Below are 13,110 nucleotides of genomic sequence, written 5' to 3'. Positions count from 1 at the left end.
TATTGTTGGGTATAAGAATATACACAGCATTACAACTCTTCAAGAATAATTCCAAATTGCTTTCCAAAATGAGTGGATCAGATCATAGTTCCACCAAGATGCATTAGTGTCCCCATTTTTCCACATCCCCTCCAACATGTCACTTTGCCATTTCATTATTTTAGCAAATCATACAGGTGTAAGATATCTCCGAATTGTTTTGGCAATAAGAATCATGGAAAGATGTTTTCATAAAAACCTGAGAAATTTTGTATAAACATGCATGTAGGGAGCAAAACCAGGAGAATATTTTATAATACATCAATTATGTAGAAACAAATATTTTGAAAGACTTTCTAATGTAATGATCCACCATACTTCCAGTGGACTACTAATGAATAACACCCACCCAAAAAGAGACATAAATTTTTGTATATAGCCAGTGTGGAGATTTATTTTACTTTACTATGTTTTTTTGTTGAATAGGTTTCCCACTCCCCTACCAGTGGTTAGAAAAGGTAAGCAGGAGCACACACACACACACACACACACACATGTGTGTGTGTGTGTGTGCTATTATATATATATATGCTTGACTTAAAAAAATTAAAAAATAGTTAAAAAAGACAATACAGAAAGTTCTGATCATCTATATGATCCAACATAATGAAAATGCAGGTTGGATCAAGTGAGAAAGAAAAAAAAAACTGGTGGACTGTTAATATAACAAGTGGCAGAACAGTTAGGTCATGTGAAGTGCCTACTTGTTCCACAAAATTGAAAAGCAGTGAGACTGGAAGAGCTAATAATTATTCAGTCAAAGAATTCACAGGAGTTACTGGTAAAGTTCTTTATGACTTTTCTCTCAGTTAAAAGCTTGATACCACCTTTATTAATGGAAAACATCACCAACATTTTAACAAAATAGGAGCACCTCAGTGATTCCTCCAAATATTGGCCAAATGGGTATTCATATACTCATTCATTTTATATATCATTTTTTAATCTTATAAACATCTACTAGAAAACAATGTATTGGCTGAGGTTCAAAAAGTGTGCCAAAAATTCCCACAGGTATAAAGGGCAGATTGTATTGATTGTTAATCATGGAAAAAAAAAAACTGCCCCCAAACACCATAACATTTATACTGCCTTCATTAAATTACCACATTGACTTTGACCTTCTCCTCTTGAATATACAAGTAAAAAATAAATTATTTTTTAAAACAAACATCCTCGCTGAACTAGGAAAATTCAGAGTATTAAATTAATTCATTGACAATGCTGGTGCCTTGCCCTATAAGGGTTGTTTCATGAAAATAGAACTCCAGCTTTGTCTGCTGAATTGGAAGGAGTCAGGAAGGGCAGTTTAAGTTTTAACATAACAGAACTTCTATGCAAACACATTCTTCTGAATTTCCTGAATCTCTGCAGTTAAGTTTCTTTTTTAATTTTGCCCTTCTAAGTTTCTCAACATGAGTAGACAACAAAAATGTACATTGATATCTTTATAATGTCAAAAGAACGAGGTAGGCTCCCTCTGCATGTTAGGTAGATATCTGCTGCAAACTTATGGTAGGACATGACATGGACAGGTATAGAGGGACTGCAATTTGCATTTGTTGAATAAAACATCCATAAAAATTAGATCACTAATTTTTGAATATTTATATATTTAAAAATATTAGTAATTATTAATATGTATATAGTAGCCAAAGGATTGCAAAGCATATTGCTTTTTGTCCTCCCAACAACCCTGGGAGGTAGGTATTATTGCTATTATTGTCTCAATTTTATGCACAAGGAAACTAGAATTTAAAGGGGGTAAGCAAGGTGCCCATGGTATTGAACTATAGTAGATCTGAAAAGAGCTACTGGTGTGCCTGAGATGTTTTCAAATAAATACATAACTTCTTCATCTTCAATTTTATTATCCTAGGGACTTAGAAGAGCTTTACAATAAAAAACCACTTGATTCTAACACTATTCATGAGGGAAAAGAAAAATCAACATAAGGAACAAAATCAGCTGAAATCCCATGATACACTGATTAAGCTCAAATTCTGGGGAAGCTCAGCCGCTCTCTAAGCATATGATGTGTTCATTAATTTTAAGCTTTATATTTCTACTTCAGTGAAACCCAGAATTCTTCTGAGACCAAAAAAAAAAAAAATAGGGATGAATCCATGTTATAAGACCTACCCTGTTGCCTCTAAACTGATCCTTGCCAGATTCATAATCTTATTGCATTGAAAATAGCCACAAACAGTCCAGTACTAGGTCAAACAAAAGGGTAAAATGAATGCTTATAACACCTGGTACACACAGCTACAAAATCAACAATGGTTCATAAGATATTGTGTACAGAGCATAGCATTTCGGAAAGATACAAAGTTCAGATTAAACTAAATTCTTACCCTCATAGGTAGTTTATGATCTAGTACAGTGATGGTGAACTTTTAAGAGACAGAGGGCAAGGCTCCGCCCCACCCCACCCTCCAGACCAAACACCATACCTGCCCCTCCAATCCCAGACCATGTCCTGTGTCCTTCCCACTGAGTTCTGGGCATGCCCTGCCCCACCCTTACCCCACACAGGGGAGGGAGGGAGTGCTCCCATTTGGCTTCTGGGTGGATGAAGTGAGGAATGTCCTCAGGGAGTATAGGCAGGAGGAGGGGAGTGGCCTGAGCCCTCTGCTCCCCACCAGCTCTGCCACTAGTGAGCCTCACCGACCTTACCTATACTCCTATTGGGCTGCTGGGCATTAAGCCCAGTGGAAAAGGGAAGGGGAGCAGCTCTGCCCAAGTCCCTCTGCCTTTTTAGTAACGAACTGGGAAGGGGGTTGCCACATGCCCACAGAGAGAGCTCTGTGTGCTATCTTTGACACCCATGTCATTGTTCATAGAACAAATGCCTCAAGTGTGGAATGTACTATCATGAAGCTCCTGTAAACAAGCTTCTTAGCTCTAGATGTCCTGCCATATAATTAGGATCTTAGGATTTTAGAACTAGAGAGTCATTAGAGAACATCCAATTCAAATGATGAGCAAATTGAAGCTGCAAGAGGAAAAGTGACCCCCCCCCCTTAAATTGCACTCATAATAGGTGGTAGCACTGAGATTCAAGCCTTATGCTCTTGAGAATGTGAAATCTAGGGCTACTAATTGTTCTTAATTTTGAAAAGTAATGATGTTCTCTCTCTCTCTCTCTCTGGTTGCTGTCAGTTTTCCTTTTCAGCAGATGTGCCCATTCATTTGGGCACATCCATTTTAAAATGGATCCTAACCATTCCTTGGTTGTCTAACCAAATTCCATGAATTACCTTCCATTTTTGTGCCTGTTTTGTTCTCTTTTATTTCAAAAAGCCACTGTTTCTCCTACTTATTTAATGACTTTACCCTGTTTTTGTTGTTGTTGCTTTTTCAGATTACCTAAACATGATACAATTTTTCCTTAATGACATTCTCTTCTGTCCCTAGAAATAAAGAATCAGAGTCTAAAATTGATAGTTGTTGCCACTTAGTACCAAAAGGTGAGAGAGTCTTCAACCTTGTCACTGACATTTGCCATGGCAGGCTTGCCACTCAATTAGCCCACTTTCTTGTATAATCTTTGTGTTGTCAATTCCCGTGGTCTCATGGATGTGACCAGATTCTTGTTACGTCATCTATGGACAGTCAGGTCCCTTCCCCTTTTGGTTAATAAGCTCAGTGTCTTCCTCATCATCGTGTCCACCATACGCCTTTCTCTCCTATGTAACTCCAGTCTAGTAGGTAGCCTTCTCATTTCCTATAATCTCTTATCTAACTCAGGTATGTGTAAAAGTGGTCATACCCTAATACAATAAACCTTTTCCCAGTTGGAGTGCTCAGAGGGCAAATTCAAACTGACTGTGTGTCCCCAGATTACTAGAGAGAGTTGAGGGAGAAACTGCTTGCTTTGGGGTGCTGAAAGAGGGGTGAGGCATGCAAAAAAAAAAAAAGCCTACATCACTCTAGGAATGGAGCAGTTGTCTGAGTGCTGGATATGTAGGAGGGCCACAGCTTCACCAACAAGGCCCCAATAGAAACTCCTCCTCCATCTCAAGTGAATTGTCCCTACATACATAATCTCTAACTATGGTTCTGCATGGAATTACAAATTTAAGAGTTGGAAAATATTTACTGTCACAACTAATATGTTAACACATAGCAGATCCAGCTAAATAAATTCCAGGACATCATACTCCAAAACGAGTTCTCTTCCTCCTACACCATACTGTCTCTTCAATTAATTCACTTTTGAACTAAATGTTCACCCAATGATGTTTGGAAAAAAAGACAAAACCGAGTCATAGTATGGCCATAACCATACCTTTGAGGTCTAGATAGAAAAGCATAATTTTAAATATTTCTTTATCCTATTTATTTCTCTCTTCTCATAGAGAATAATATGTAGTTTTATACTGGATTATTTCTGATCATTTTGTATGCAATTTTTATCTGCCTAGCTAGCAGATTCTTAATTCAATTCATTAAGTATAGGCAGCATGATATGTACAATGTCATCAGTCTCCACAGGGAGATACCTGTACCCCCAAGAAATTTATAATCTACTAGAAGAGAAAGGGAAGTAACTACCATGTAAAAGAGTGCAATAAACATAGAAAAAGTACTAAAATGTTTACATCTCTTACCCCAAAATCTAATTATTAAAAATCAAATAAGAAAATGAGAGCTGTCATTGATAGTATCATTATCACTGCTATGGCATCTCAGAAAATAAAATGGTTCAGCAGTTCAGGAAAGATTTTAGGTTACAGGTGGTAACTGAGCAGGATTTTGAAAAATGGGTATAATTTCAAGCAGAGAAGGAAAGGAGGGCACTTTAGGAGTGTGAGCAAATATAGAGAGGCATAAAAGTAGGAGCAATGGATACTACAGTTTATCTTAGGTAACCATACCCTGGACAGGGAGTTTGAACCCACAGTAGATGGCCCTAAATTCCAGGATAAGAAATTTGCACTTCAATCTGTAAGAAATGAGCAACCATTAAAAAAGTTTTTCCTTCCTTTGATATTGCTATATTCGTGATCAAGAAAGAGAGTCTAGAGATAAAGAGATAGTTGAGAGGGACAGTTAGGTGTCTCAGTGGATTGAAATCCAGGGCTGGAGACTGGAGGACCTGGGTTCAAGTTTGGCCATAGGCATTTCCTAGCTATGTGACCTTGGGCAAGCCAATTAACCCCCATTGTCTAGCTCTTACTATTCTTCGACTTTGGACCTAATACACAATATTGATTCCAATATGGAAGGTAAGGGTTGAGAGAGAGAGAGACAGAGAGACAGAGAGAGACAGAGTCAGAGAAAGAGACAGAGACAGAGAGAGAGAGAGAGAGAGAGAGAGAGAGAGAGAGAGAGAGAGAGAGAGAGAAGTAAGGTTTAGTAGTCTTGGTGAGAGCCTTAGTTGGTAGCATAGCAAAAAGGTGACATATAAAAAATATTATAGACATAAAAGCTACAAAACTTAGGGACTGCATTCATGATGAAGCAGAAGAGGAATAAAAGATGGCTCCAAGGTTCTAAATACAGAAGGCAACAAAATTATATGACATTAATAGTGGTAGGCTCTCCGTGACCGAGAATGACAATTGTCTTTGTGCATTATCATCTATTGATGTACCCTCATGTGGCTTTGGAGTCCAAAGGCTGAGGCGCACAGTTTGTGGCACATGGGGCCTGGGACGCCAGTTGTTAGGGGAGGTGTGGTTGTGGCCTGGTGTCCGCTTTCACGCGCAGCGGCAAGACGTTGACGTCGCTATTCTTCAAAGGTGGTGGTGGCATGGTGAATGTGGGTTCACCAGCTGCTTCTGTCAGAGGCAGCAAGTTCTAGTTGCTTTAGTGTAATGCCATCCCACTTCAAGTTTGACTTTAGCTGATCCTTGAATCTTCTCTTTGGTCGGCCTTGTTTCCTGAGTCCAGCTGACAGTTCACCATAGAATACCTGTCTTGGTATTCGCTGTGGGTCCATGCAGATGACATGTCCAGACCATCATAGCTGGGTTTTGAGGACCAGGACTTCGATGCTGGTGGAGTTGGCTCTGTCGAGGACTTCCTGATTGGTGATTCGGTCCTGCCATAGGATCCTCATGATTGACCGGAGAGAGCGTTAGTGGAATTGCTCCAGCTGTTTCATGTGCTTCCGGTACAGTGTTCATGTCTCGCAACCATACAGGAGCGAGCTGAGGACCACTGAGTTGTACACTTTGAGCTTCGTCGCAATGCTTACACCGCTGTGTTGGAGGACTTTGGAGCACAGCCGCCCGAGTGCCTGGCTGGCCTTTTGGATCCTGGCATTAATCTCGTGGTCTAGGGACCCTCCATTGGCGATGCTGCTGCCCAGGTAGTTGAAAGTGTTGATGTTAGAAAGCTGCGTGCTATCGATAGTTATGCATGGCTGGTTAGTTGGCCTCCCTGGTGCAGGTTGGAACAGCACCTCTGTTTTGCTGAGGCTGATAGTCAGGTCAGTTTTGTTGCCGTAGAGAGCCTGTCCACAATGATTTGAAGATGATTTTCTTGGTGGGCCATGAGAGCACAGTCATCTGCAAAGAGAGCTTCCAGGATGAGTCTCTCTGTTGACTTTGTTTTTGCAGTCAGGCGGCGGAGGTTGAATAGTAAGCCACCCAGTCAGTATTTGATGTAGACGCCCAGGTCTAGATCCATCACAGCATGTAGTAATACTTGGTTGAAAAATAAGTTGAATAGTACCGGAATGAGAACACAGCCTTGTTTCACGCCATTGGAGATGTTGAAGCGATCAGAAGTCTCTCCACCAGATAGGATTTCCCGTCATGTCGACATGAAAGAGCTGGATCAGTTTGACGAATTTTGCTGGGCAACAGAGCTTGCTGAGAATCACCCACAATGTGTCCCTGTTCACTGTGTCGAACGCCTTTGTAAGGTCTATGAAGACAATGTAGAGACTCAGGTTCTGCTCAAGGCATTTTTCCTGCATTTGCCTCACCATGAAGACCATGTCAATGGTGCTGCAATCTGGTCAGAAGCCACATTGTGATTCAGGCAGGTTCTGCTCTAAAACAGATGACAGGAGTCTGTTGAGTATAACACGGGCGAGGATCTTTCCAGCAGTGGAGAGTAGTGAGATGCCTCTGTAGTTGTCACAGGCTGCTCGTAAGCCTTTGTTCTTGTATAGGGCTATGATGGAGGCATCTCTGAGTTCTGGGGGCATGTCTTCCTCTTCCCATATGCTGGTCAGCACTATATGGAATGCCTGGAGTGCCTTTCCATGTAAGGCCTTGTACACCTCGGTTGGAATCCCGTCTTTACCCGGTGCCTTGCCTTCACTCATTTGTTTAATGGCTTTTTGGACTTCCTCTATTGAAGGAGGGACGTCAAGTTGTTCAATGGTACGGTTTTGGGGGATCTTGTCAAGGGTGCTTTGGTCGACTGAAGAGGGTCGGTTGAGAAGCTGACTGAAGTGTTCTTTCCACCTATTGCTGATTCCTTTTTTATCTTTTATAAGAGTGTCACTGTCAGAGAATAGCAGGGGAGTGGTAGTGGGTTTTAATGGCCCATAGACAGTCTTGAGGGCACTGAAAAATTGTTTGTAGTTTTTCTTATCAACAAAACGCTGGATTTCTTCTGCCTTTTTTTCCCCACTATCGGTCTTGCATCTTCCTGATCTCACGCTGTGCCGTGGCTTGGAGAGACTTGAATCTGTCCTTTTTAGGGGCAGAGTTTGGGTTGTTTTGCCACTCCATAAAGGCTTTGTTCTTTTTGCTCAATAGGTCTTCAATAGTAGTGTTGTTCTCGTCAAACCAGTCCTGGTGGTTGCGTTGTTTTGGGCCTAGGACTGCCTTTGATGTTTCCTTCACTGCGTCTCTGAACTGGTTCAATTTCTCGGTTGAGCTTCCAGTGAGTGGTCTCCTGGCAGACAGCTTGTCGTCCAAGCAGGACTGGAATGTTTGCAAATAAGATGGATCTCTAAGACAACTCACAGTTGTAAAATGCGAAATGTCTGGGCGTGTTTTGGATGGTGAGGCGCAATGCGCATTTGAAGAGTCTCTGTAACCAATCAGTGGTCTGTCCAGCATTCAGCTCCTCTCATGGCTCTGGTGATCTTTACATCCTGGATGTCTCACCGGCATACAATGATGTAGTCAATGAGATGCCACTATTTTGATCGTGGGTGCATCCACGTTGTTTTATATTTGTTCGCCATTCTGAACACAGTGTTTGTGATGGTGAGTTCGATCTCTGAGCATTTGCTGAGTAGCAGTAGGCCGTTGTTGTTCATTTTGCCCACACCGTGTTTGCCGAGCACTCCTTTCCATCTTTCATGGTCCTGGCCAAGGCGGGCGTTGAAGTCTCCCAGTAGTATCAGCTTGTCATTTGTGGGCACTGAGTGCAGGACAGCACTCAGGTCAGAGTAGAACTGCTTGATGGTCTCCTCTGTGCTGGTCAGTGTAGGGGCATATGCGCTGATGATTGTGGCATACCGGTCTTTACTGAGAGGTAAACGGATCTTCATGAGCCTCTTGCTGATGCCACAGGCAAGTCTAGCAGCTGTTTGAGCAAACTGGTCTTGATGGCCAGGCCAATACCATGGATTCTGTCTTCATTTGAGGCTCTACCTTTCCAGAAGAAGGTGTATGCATATATATATATATATATATGTATATATAAAAATATATACATATATATATATATGTTAGGAAAAGGAACAAGGATTTTTTGTTGTGGGGGTACTGTTTATTTTCTTAGAGGGAAGGAAAAAGCTCAGATTGGGACATGTTGAGTTTAATGAGACAACAGGATATATAAGTAGATGATAAAAGGTCATAAGATCATACATTTAGAGCTTGGAGAGATCTTAGCAGTCCTCTAATTCCCTCTGTATCATTTTACAGACACCCAATGGAAAGTTAGAACTCTGTGAGACACAGGTGACAGCAAATGACTGAAGATAGTTTTTGAATCTTTCTATATACATATGATAGCTGAGATTTTGAGAGTGAATTCTATAAGCATGTTGAAGGTAAAGGCTTAAGGAAAAATCTTCATTTAGGGACCAGGTGGAGAAAGAGTAAAAATGAAGGAAGAAAGAAAGGTTGGTCAGAGGTGTAAAAGAATAATTAGGAGAAAGTATCATTACAGAAGGGCAAAAATGATCTTTGACATCCATTATAGGGAGGTTAAGTTAATCAATCAACCTTTATTAAGTCCCTACTATAGGTTACACACTATAAAAAGCTCTAAGGATAAAAAAATTGGCAAAAGATAGGCCCTGCCCACAAGAAATTCACAATCTAATAGGAAAGACAACACGTAAGCAAATATATACTATGCAAGCTGTAGACAAAATAATTAAGAAAGAATTGAAAGAATCAATAGAATTAAGTGACATTAGGAAGACTTATTGTAGACAGTAAAATTTAAAGAAGTTGATCACTGAAAACAGGTGATTGAACTTATCAATGAGAAACTATCTTAAAGGAACAGGCTACTTCAGGACAGAGGGGACTCTGTCTCTCTAAAGATCTTCAAGCAGAGCCAAGACAGTGATTCAGTAGCAGCAAATAATCCTTTTTAAAGTAATATTCAAAAAGCACCTCAGAATGACAGGGGTCAAAATCCAACAACAATATGAGTGAGGGGGCTTTCCCACTGAATAAACTTGAAAGGCAGGCAGAGAGAATTGATTTTCATGTGATAAGGGGGAGCAGAAACAAAACTGCACACAAAGGACTATTGGCCAACCACCCCTCCACCTACTACTCCAGGTTCCCAGCCTGGCCATAGGCCAGCTTCAGGATTCCAGAACCCTGGCTACAACCACATCAGAGTACCCTGCAACCAAGATTAATCCCTTGAAGTCCCAGGCCCTAGCATTACCCCACAGTGAGGCGTGGAAGTCTATAACATTTGACTCTTTCAATCCTGTTCTATGGTAAAGACCTAGTAGCAGGGCAAAATATCTTATAGTTCCTAGTCTTCCAAGTTACCAACAGAGAAGAGAGAATCAGCAGCTTTCAGAATTCACAGTTCACAAACAAAAAAGGCTAGGAAAATGAGCAAAGAGCAAAAGAAATACCTAACCCTAGAAAATTTCTATGGTGACAAAGAGCAAAGCACAGAATTAATTGGGGGTGGTGAGATCCAAGAAACTATATGCAAAACTTCAAAGAAATCTGGAAATTGGTCTCAGGCTCTGGAAGAACTCAAAAAGGAATTTCAAAAATCAAATAAGACAGGTCAAAGAAAAATGGAAGAAAAATGGGAAAAAGAAATGAAAGTAATGCAAAAAGAAAATAAGTTTAAAAAGTAAAATTGGTCAATTGGAAAAAGAGGCATAAAAATCCAAAGAACAAATATGTTCCAGAAAAAGTAGAATGGACCAAATGGAAAAGAAAGATCAAAAGGTCATTAAAGAAATTCTTTCTTTAAAAATTTGCATTGGGCAAATACAAGCTAATGACTTCATGGAACATCAAGAAACAAAACAAAATAAAAAGAAGAAAGAAGAAAATATGAAATATCTCACTGAAAAATCAACTAATCTGGAAAATAGATCCAGGAAAGAAAATTTAAGAATTATTGGACTACTTGAAAGTCATGATAAAAAAAAAAGCCTAGACATCATATTACAAGAAATCATCAAATAAAACTGTCCAGATATTCTTGAACAATAGGATAAAATAGAAATTGAAAGAATTCACATATCACCTTCTGTAATAAATTCTCAAAATGCAACTCCCAGGAATGTTATAGCCCAGTTCAAGAGCTCCCAGGCCAAGGAGAAAATAATTCAATCAGCAAGAAAGAAACAATTAAAATATCATGAAGCAACACTCAGGATTACACAGGATCTGGCAGCTTCCACATTGAAGGACCAGAAGGCTTGGAATATGATACTCTAGAAGGCAAGGGAATTGAATTTACAACCAAGAATCATTTACCCAGCAAAAACTGATTATATTCTTTCAGGAAAAAAAATATGGTCAATTAATAAAATAGATTTCCATGTATTCCTAAAGAAAAGACCAGACTTAAACAGAAAATGTGATGCCCAAATGCAAAATTCAAGAGAAGCATAAGAAGATAAGAAAGAGAAAAAATTGAGAGCTTCAATAAAGTCAATATATTTCCATATATTCCTATATGGAAAGATGATATCTGTGACTTCTAAATTTTTCTTTCATCATTATCATAGTAGTTAGAAGAAGTATGCATAGAGGATATGGTAGTAAACTGTCTTGGATAATGAGCAAAAAAATCTAGGGATGTAAAAGAGGATTGCACTAAGAGAAATAGGAAGAAAGAAGTAAAATGGGGTAAATTATATCACAAAAAGAAATGGGGGGGTATAATGGAGGGGAGGATGAGGATGGTAAAAGGTAATACTTAAACCTTACTTTTATTGGAACTAGCTCAGAGAAGGAAGAATAGCCAGATTCTTTGGTATATTAAATCCTATCTTATCCTATAGAGAAGTAGAAAGGATAAAACAAAGGTAGTTGGGAGGGGTGTAATATAAGGGAGCAATAAGTTGGGAGTGGTTAAAAGAACCTATGGAGAAGTAGGAGGGGATTAAAAAGGGTAGTTGTGGGACATACATAGGATGACAAAATATACCAATTGAAATAAACTTATCAAAATATTCTTTTTAAATATATTCATAGATCTCGAAGTAAGGGCTGGGCTAAGTTTTCTTCCAGTTATAAATCATGATTCCTGGGGGCAAAATAAAGAATTGTCAGTGAGGGACCATTTTAACTTTCAGATTATTTAAATCAATAATATACTATAGGTATAGTTTCCTTAAAAAAATCAAAATTGATCAGCAGAGATGCTTCCAAGAGAAATCCAAATAGACATAGAATATGGGTAGTATAATGAATAGAGTATTAGCTCTGGAGTCAGGAAGATTCAGCTAAGTCCCTTAGTTCCAATTTGTCTCAATTTTCCTCATTTATAAATGACCTGGAGATGGAAATGGCAAACCACTCCATTATCTTTGCCAGAAAACCCCTGAATGGGATCAGAAAGAGTCAGACATTACTAAAATGATTGACTCACAATGATCCTATCAGAATGGTTTTAAAAAAATTTAGTGAGTTTACAAAAAATGGAAATAATTGTGGAGCATTAAATCGGCCAATCCAACAGCATACAAAAGAAAAGACCTCTTTCAGGAGGTCATTAGAACACAGAAGCAATAAAAAGTTAAAATAATTTGGTCTGCTAAGGTTCCTAGTAAAGATTGAAATCTTCCCCAATGGTCTACTGTTTTTTGTTTGTTTGTTTGTTTGTTTGTTTGTTTTTCACTTTAAACATTATTTTATTTGGTCATTTCCAAACATTATTCATTGAAAACAAAGATCATTTTCTTTTCCTCCCACCACCTCTCTCATAGCCAACACACGATTCCACTGGGTATCACATGTGTTCTTGGTTCGAAACCCATTTCCATGTTGTTGGTATTTGCATTAGAGTGTTCATTTAGTCTCTCCTCAGTCCTATCATGTCCACCCCTGTAGTCAGGCAGTTGCTTTTCCTCGGTGTTTTTACTCCCATAGTTTATCCTCTGCTTGTGGATAGTGTTTTTTAGATCCCTGCAGATTGTTCAGGGACTTTGCATTGACACTAATGGAGGAGTCCATTACATTCAATTGTACCACAGTGTATCAGTCTCTGTGTATAATGATTTCCTGGTTCTGCTCCTCTCGCTCTGCATCACTTCCTGGAGGTTGTTCCAGTCTCCATGGAATTCCTCTACTTTATTATTCCTTTTAGCACAATAGTATTCCATCACTAACATATGCCACAATTTGTTCAACCATTCCCCAATTGAAGGGCATCCCCTCATTTTCCAATTTTTGGCCACCACAAAGAGTGCAACTATGACTATTCTTGTACAAGTCTTTTTACTTATTGTCTCTTTGGGGTACAAACCCATAGGTCTACTGTTTTTAAAGGACTATGTCTCTGTTCATAAACTAAAAAATCTATTTCTAGGATTATTTTCCTAGGTTCATTTCAAAACTAATAATGTAGTAAAAATTTTCAGATATAGATACATAGAAATAGAAATATATTGATAATAACAAGCATTTCTATCACATTTCCTTT

Source organism: Monodelphis domestica, chromosome 7 (assembly GCF_027887165.1).
Source record: "Monodelphis domestica isolate mMonDom1 chromosome 7, mMonDom1.pri, whole genome shotgun sequence".
Classification (NCBI taxonomy): Eukaryota; Metazoa; Chordata; class Mammalia; order Didelphimorphia; family Didelphidae; genus Monodelphis; species Monodelphis domestica.
The sequence above is the reverse complement of the archived record's forward strand: the minus strand, read 5'-3'. Positions refer to the sequence as shown.